This window comes from Lipotes vexillifer, unplaced genomic scaffold, assembly GCF_000442215.2.
Source record: "Lipotes vexillifer unplaced genomic scaffold, Lipotes_vexillifer_v1.1 scaffold1094, whole genome shotgun sequence".
In the NCBI taxonomy this organism is placed as follows: domain Eukaryota; kingdom Metazoa; phylum Chordata; class Mammalia; order Artiodactyla; family Lipotidae; genus Lipotes; species Lipotes vexillifer.
The window spans coordinates 148,798-154,823 of record NW_006792775.1 but is presented as its reverse complement, the minus strand read 5'-3'; positions in this window follow the sequence as shown (position 1 = coordinate 154,823).

The window sequence follows — 6,026 nt, the reverse complement described above, 5'->3', positions numbered from 1 at the left end:
AAAACTGTTGGAAGACATTAACCCACAGGTGTAAGCAACCCAAGAAGTCTCTACCAGAATAAATAAAAATGAATCCACACCTCTACACATCACAGTAAATCTGTAGCAAACAAAAGGTGTAAACAAAATCATAAACAGCCTGATAAAAACCCAGATTTCCTAATAAGGAGGAACAGCTCATTGGTAGCTGACTTCATAGTAACTGCAGAAGCAGAAAACAGTGGATTTGTATCTTCAGCGCTGACCTAAAATTCTTTACCGAGTGAAAACACGCTTCAAGAATGAGGTGAAATAAAGATTTTTTTTGGAAAACAAAAACTGATGGACTTTGGCCACCAGTAAGCCCCCACTAAAGGGAGCTCTTCACGCTGAAGAGAACAACCTGGACGGACTGGGCACGCAGGAAGGGGTGAGAAGCTGCGAAACCTGCGTGTGGTCAGTGTCAGTAGGTAGTAGTTGCACCAAACAATGACAACATCTTGATTTGTCAGAAAATGAAAAATTAAAGAGCACGGCAACAACGGCATAATCAGGAGGGAGGTAAGGCCCTTGCGTCGCTGGGCAGGTAAAAGCACCTAAGGGTCTCAGAGCGATGTCGTAATTTATTAGTAACAGGTAAGATAATAGGAAAGGAGTGTTGAGTATCCACACTATCAGATGAAATCATAAAACAGTAAACACCAGCCAAAGTAGAGATATTACTGGAATTAGTAAGAGAGTCTGGCAAAGTTGCTGGATGCAAAGCTCAGATCCAAACACCGGTTGTATTTCGTCAGCCAGCAAATGGCCATAAAGCATAATGAAAGGTGTCAAACTTCTTTGGTGGGTGGATTTCAGAAGTGGCCCCTAGTCTCCAGCCCACCCCGCTCACCCCGACAAGGGTCCTGGGTGCGGGGCTGGGAGCCACTGTGGCCACTTTTGCAAACAGCCTTCAACACTTGTCTGGTTAATGAATGGAGGAAGTGACACGACCATTTCCCAGACCGGACTCCAGAGCCCCTCACACACCTCTGCTCTCTGTGGGGACCCTGCCGTGGCCCTAAGAACAAGCCCAGCCTGACATCCCGGAAGGTGAGGGCTCCCATAGGAGAGCTGGCATTGTCCCCTCAACCCACAGCTGACAGCAGAAAATGAGGACCCTGGCCAAGGCCAACCGAGGCGGTCCAGGTCAGCCAAAGCTCCTGGACTCTTGGGCAAAAGCAAATGCTTATTGATATATACCACTGAGGTTTTGTGGTTTGTCATTATGCAACCTTATTGTGGCAATAGTTAACTGCTACAATCTAATTGAAATCACAAAGAGACAGCATTACACAACCCCCAGAGCGGCTACCCTTGGGGTCAGGGGCACTCTCAACAGCAGCATTGTCCCTCATAGCCACAAATGGCAAGCGACACTGCCCACGGACAGGAGAGCAGACAAGCTGTTATACAATGGACACAACACAAATCAGAATAAATGAACTACAGCTGCAACCTCGGCGAGGCTCATGAATGTAATGTTGAGTGAAGGACTACGGGCACCAAAGAAGACAGCATCGTTTCATTTACATGAGTTCAAAACAGGCAGAAGTAAACCATGGTGTTCAGATGCAACCTCCACTCAATCATGTTCAGTTTAACCCACACTTGGGGGTTAAACCGCATATGAAAAGCAAGAATGTACACAGCATAATGACCCAGAGAGCGGTGACCTTCCTGGGGCAGGCATGGCGGTTACCGGCAGGGTGGCAGCAGTGCGCTACTTGTGACTTGGTAGTTTTGTAGGCATTTGCATTTTAGCAGTTTGCTAGGCAGAACGTTCATGTTTCATGCATTTTGCTGTGTATTTGTGAAATTTCACAATAAGGAAAGGTTAAAAGTATATGCACCTAACAACACAGACCGAACACATCAGGCACCAACAAATGGAAACGCTGGGAGCAGTGGATTTGTTCTTAACTGTGTTTCTGAAGTCATCAAAATTCTGCCAGGAAAAGGCCTGGGAAACATGTGAAGGCAAAAGGCTAGGGTCTCCCGTGGGTGGGGGATGAGCTGGGGGCCTGCAGGCGACCGCTTGGAAGGACGCATTGCTTAGGACAGGCTGGAACGGACAACCCCAAATCCCTACGTCCTGATCTGACCACACCCCCAGGAGGGGCACAGGGGCGCTGTTTCCCTCGGTCAGGCAGGGACCAGGGGAGGTGCCACCTCCAGGTTGGAGGCACAGGAAGGCCACTCGGGGACTCACACCCTGGTTACGCCTGGACTGGGCGGCACTAAGGAGCCCCACATTCACACCTGGTCAGGAAGACCTGGGGGCGCTCCTTCTGTGTGCAGGATACACTCTCCCCCAGGGGGGCCATCCCCCTGGGGATGGCTCCTCCAGCCCCACGAAGGTCAAAAGTGACGCAAAGGAGGCCTAGCCATGCCTCCTGGCAAGCAGCACGGCTGAAAGGCCAAATCACTGACCCCTAAACCCGCAGTGTCAACTGAGGAGCAGAAAGGCGGTGGACACGGACGTGGGGTCCCAAAGTCCCTCTGGGTGGCCCAGGGTGGATGCGTTCCTGGACTAGACCGGCGGGGGCACACCGCCTGCCGTCCTCCATGGCCTTTGGGTGCTGAGGTGGGCGCTGGAGACCCCAAAGCTTTCCCATCCCCTTCTCGCCCACAGAGAGTCGGGGTCCCAGGGTTATTTTAAGTCTCGAGCCAGCACAGTCTCTTCGGGTCCAGGCCGACTTTTCTTGGGGGGACAGTATCACTCTTTCATATATGTAATCGACTTTTAAAACTTTGACTTAATTTCAGTCAGGTTCAGATGTCAAAGTCATGCCCGGAGCTCCTTTTCCCACAGTTCTCGTTTCTGCTGCTTTTCTTTGCATTTTCACCCCCTACCCCTCCCGCCCACCTTCCCCCTGCGTGAGGCAGGTAACCGGGCGTGTCAGGCTGACGTGGACAAGCTGCGCCCTGACTGGAGTATAACTCCAGAGCTTTGTAATTTTATCTTTTACTGCTTCTGGTTGAGAAGCTATCGCTCTTCTAACCCCCCAAGTCCCTGCCCTGGACTTTCTCCATTTCCGTTCATTCCTGCCCACCCGCCAGCTCTTCTCTCTGAGCCCAGAGGCCAGAACACGCAGCCAACAGTGAACAGCATGCGATAGGCCTTTAGCAGCCAGCAGCTGGGGGTTCTAGGGCTACAAGGTTCTAGGTTCTTGGTCCGCCTTCCAAATATCACAGGGAGCCAGCTGGCCCTCCCTTTCCTCGCTGCTTGTATTAGTCGGGGTTCCCTGGAGAAACAGACCCCTGTACACTTAGACGAGACTTGTCATAAGGAGGGGGGCCAGGGCAGCCGCGGGGCCGCCAGGCTGAGGCCAGGGCCCAGTCGGAAGGAGCTTCTCCCCTCTTCCGCCCTCTCCTACTCGGCCCTCGGAGGGGTTGGACAGACGGCCCACACTGTGGAGGGGGTCTGCTTTACTCAGCGCACCCTTCAAAGTGAAGCTTATCCAGGAAGACCCCCGAGACACGCCAGGATAACCTCTGACCCGGCGTCTGGGCCCTGCGCCCCAGCCGGGCTGACACAGGAAATTCACATCACGCTTCGCCACGTGGGTTGGATCTCTCCCGCCTCGGGAACGCGGCTTTTCGTTGCGGCCTCCGGGCCCGGGCCCGAGGCGCGTTTACGGCGCTGCGCCGCGGCGGTCGGGGCGAGCTGCACGGTGCTCTGACGACGAGTGATCTCGGATCTTAACGGCGGCCAAGAAAGCTCTGTTCCTGCTTCTGCTGCCACCTGACGTGGGCTGGCGGCCGTCAGCGGCGGGTCGCCCTCACCCCCCAGGGCCCAGGGTGAAGCTCCCATCGCGGGCTTCGTGACCGCCACAGGGATGTGCGGAGTTCGCGTGATGCCCGCGAGTGACCCCGCACCTGGGCCCGCGTCCCCGGTGCTGCGGGACTCGGTGGCGGAGGGGTGGCGGGGGTGGGGTTTTGGCGGGCTTCCGGAGGAGACGATGCGGCTCCGCGCTCCGCGCACTGGGAATGAGGGTGTGAGAGGCCAGAGCCTCCCCCGAAACTCCCGAAGACGGCGGCCCCGCCGGCCCTGCCTCCGGCTGCTCTCACGTCTGTGCTGATTGTCTGCGGTCCGGGGGCAGCTGGTCTGTGAGCGCGGGCTCCCGGCCCGCTGTCGCTCCGCCGTGTACCAGCCTGCGACTGGGTGCTGCAGCGTCAGCACCACCCCGAGGGGCTGGACCTCACACCTCCAAGAGGGGGGAGGGGACCTCCTCCAGGACAGCGCGTCAGAGTTCCTGTGGCCGCGACGGATGCTATGTGCTCCTGATTTCTCTGTGAAGCAGAACTCTGTTTATTCTCTACTCCATTTTGGCCAGCAAGAGGCCCTGTAGAGACTTGCTTTTTCCTTAAAATGTTAATTCATGAAACTCCAGAGGCTAGGCTGAACAAAAGGAAGAGATATCTTTCTACATCCTAGACATGTTCAAAAATCTGGTTTTATACCGTGTTAATCTGAGCAGGTTCACAGATGGATCTTATTTCCCTGTGTAGTTAGAAAGCTAGGTGACCCTAACTGTTACAGGTCGTTCTGGTCTCTCTGATTATTGGTCCTTGGAAATTCATTAGGAAAAGTCGTGTAAAACCCCTAAAACTTTGCAGAGGAATGGCACCTTCCAAGGGGATCAGCCAGCTGTACCATCCCTTCCTGCCTCCTCCACCTCGCCTGCTGCGCAGGGACCCAGCACAGACTCCGAGAGACCCTGCCCCGCCTGAGAAAGGACCTCAGACTTGGGGAGCTGGTGGAGGGTCGTCTCCACAAGATGACATGTCCCTGCTGGGGCCTACCGTTGCAAGTAGAAGGGGTCAGACCCTCTTTTCTTTTGCCCACAGATCACCAGGGCATGCGCATAGTAGAGTGTGAGCTGCAAACCCAATTTAAAATATTCCAGTAGCCACGTTAAGAAAGAAAAAAAACAGGTGAGATTTATTTTAAGGATCTATTTTCTTTGAACCTATATATAGAAAATATTATAACAACATATAATTAATGAAAGGTATTTTTTTTAACAAATAAATTATTTACTTATTTTTGGCTGTGTTGGGTCCTCGTTGCGGCGCGTGGGCTTTCTCTAGTTGCAGCGAGCGGGGGCTACTCTTCGTTGCGGCGGGCGGGCTTCTCACTGTGGTGGCTTCTCGTATTGTGGACTAGACGCACAGGCTTCAGTAGTTGTGGCGTGTGGGCTCAGTAGTTGTGGCACGCGGGCTCTAGAGCGCAGGCTCAGTAGTTGTAGCGCACGGGGGCTTAGTTGCTCCACGGCATGTGGGATCTTCCCAGACCAGGGCTCGAACCCGTGTCCCCTGCATTGGCAGGCAGATTCTTCATCACTGTGCCACCAGGGAAGCCCCATGAACGATATTATTGATGAAATATTTTATATCTTAACAAAAAATTCTTTTTTTCTCACGAAGCTTTCAAGGACAGCTGATATGAGACTTATGCATACATCTTTTCTCCACTGGAACCCGCCACGTTCCCGGGCCTGGTGGCCACTGTGAAGCGCTGGAGCAGAGCCACCCTGGAGGATGTTGTAGGAGTGGGAGCTGGCAGGGAGGACCCCCAGGTGGGGCAGCAGGAGGGCGGCCACCAAGTTCATTCCCCCAGCCTGACAAGGGGAGGGCACAGGGGACTTGGAAGCTCCTGGAGAAAAGGCAGCCACCCTGCCCTGGGTGGGGGGCTCTCAGACGGCAGAGCAGCCAGATGGACATCGGCATGGAGGGGGGCTGCAGGAGAGGCAGGTCAGGGGCCAGGCCTACTATGTGTGTTACTTCTTTGTGACGGGGAAACAGCACAGCGCTCATTGCCCCTGAGACACCGGAACGGCCTCACCCCAAGACACACACCGTTCTCTGCTCCAATATCACCATCTTGCTGTGGGGTGGACAGAGTCAGTAAGAGGAAAGCGTGTAATTCAGGAAGGCTCTGGGCGGTGGAGGCATTGACCCTTCCCGAGGGGTCAATATATGGTCGGTATATCAAATGGGGG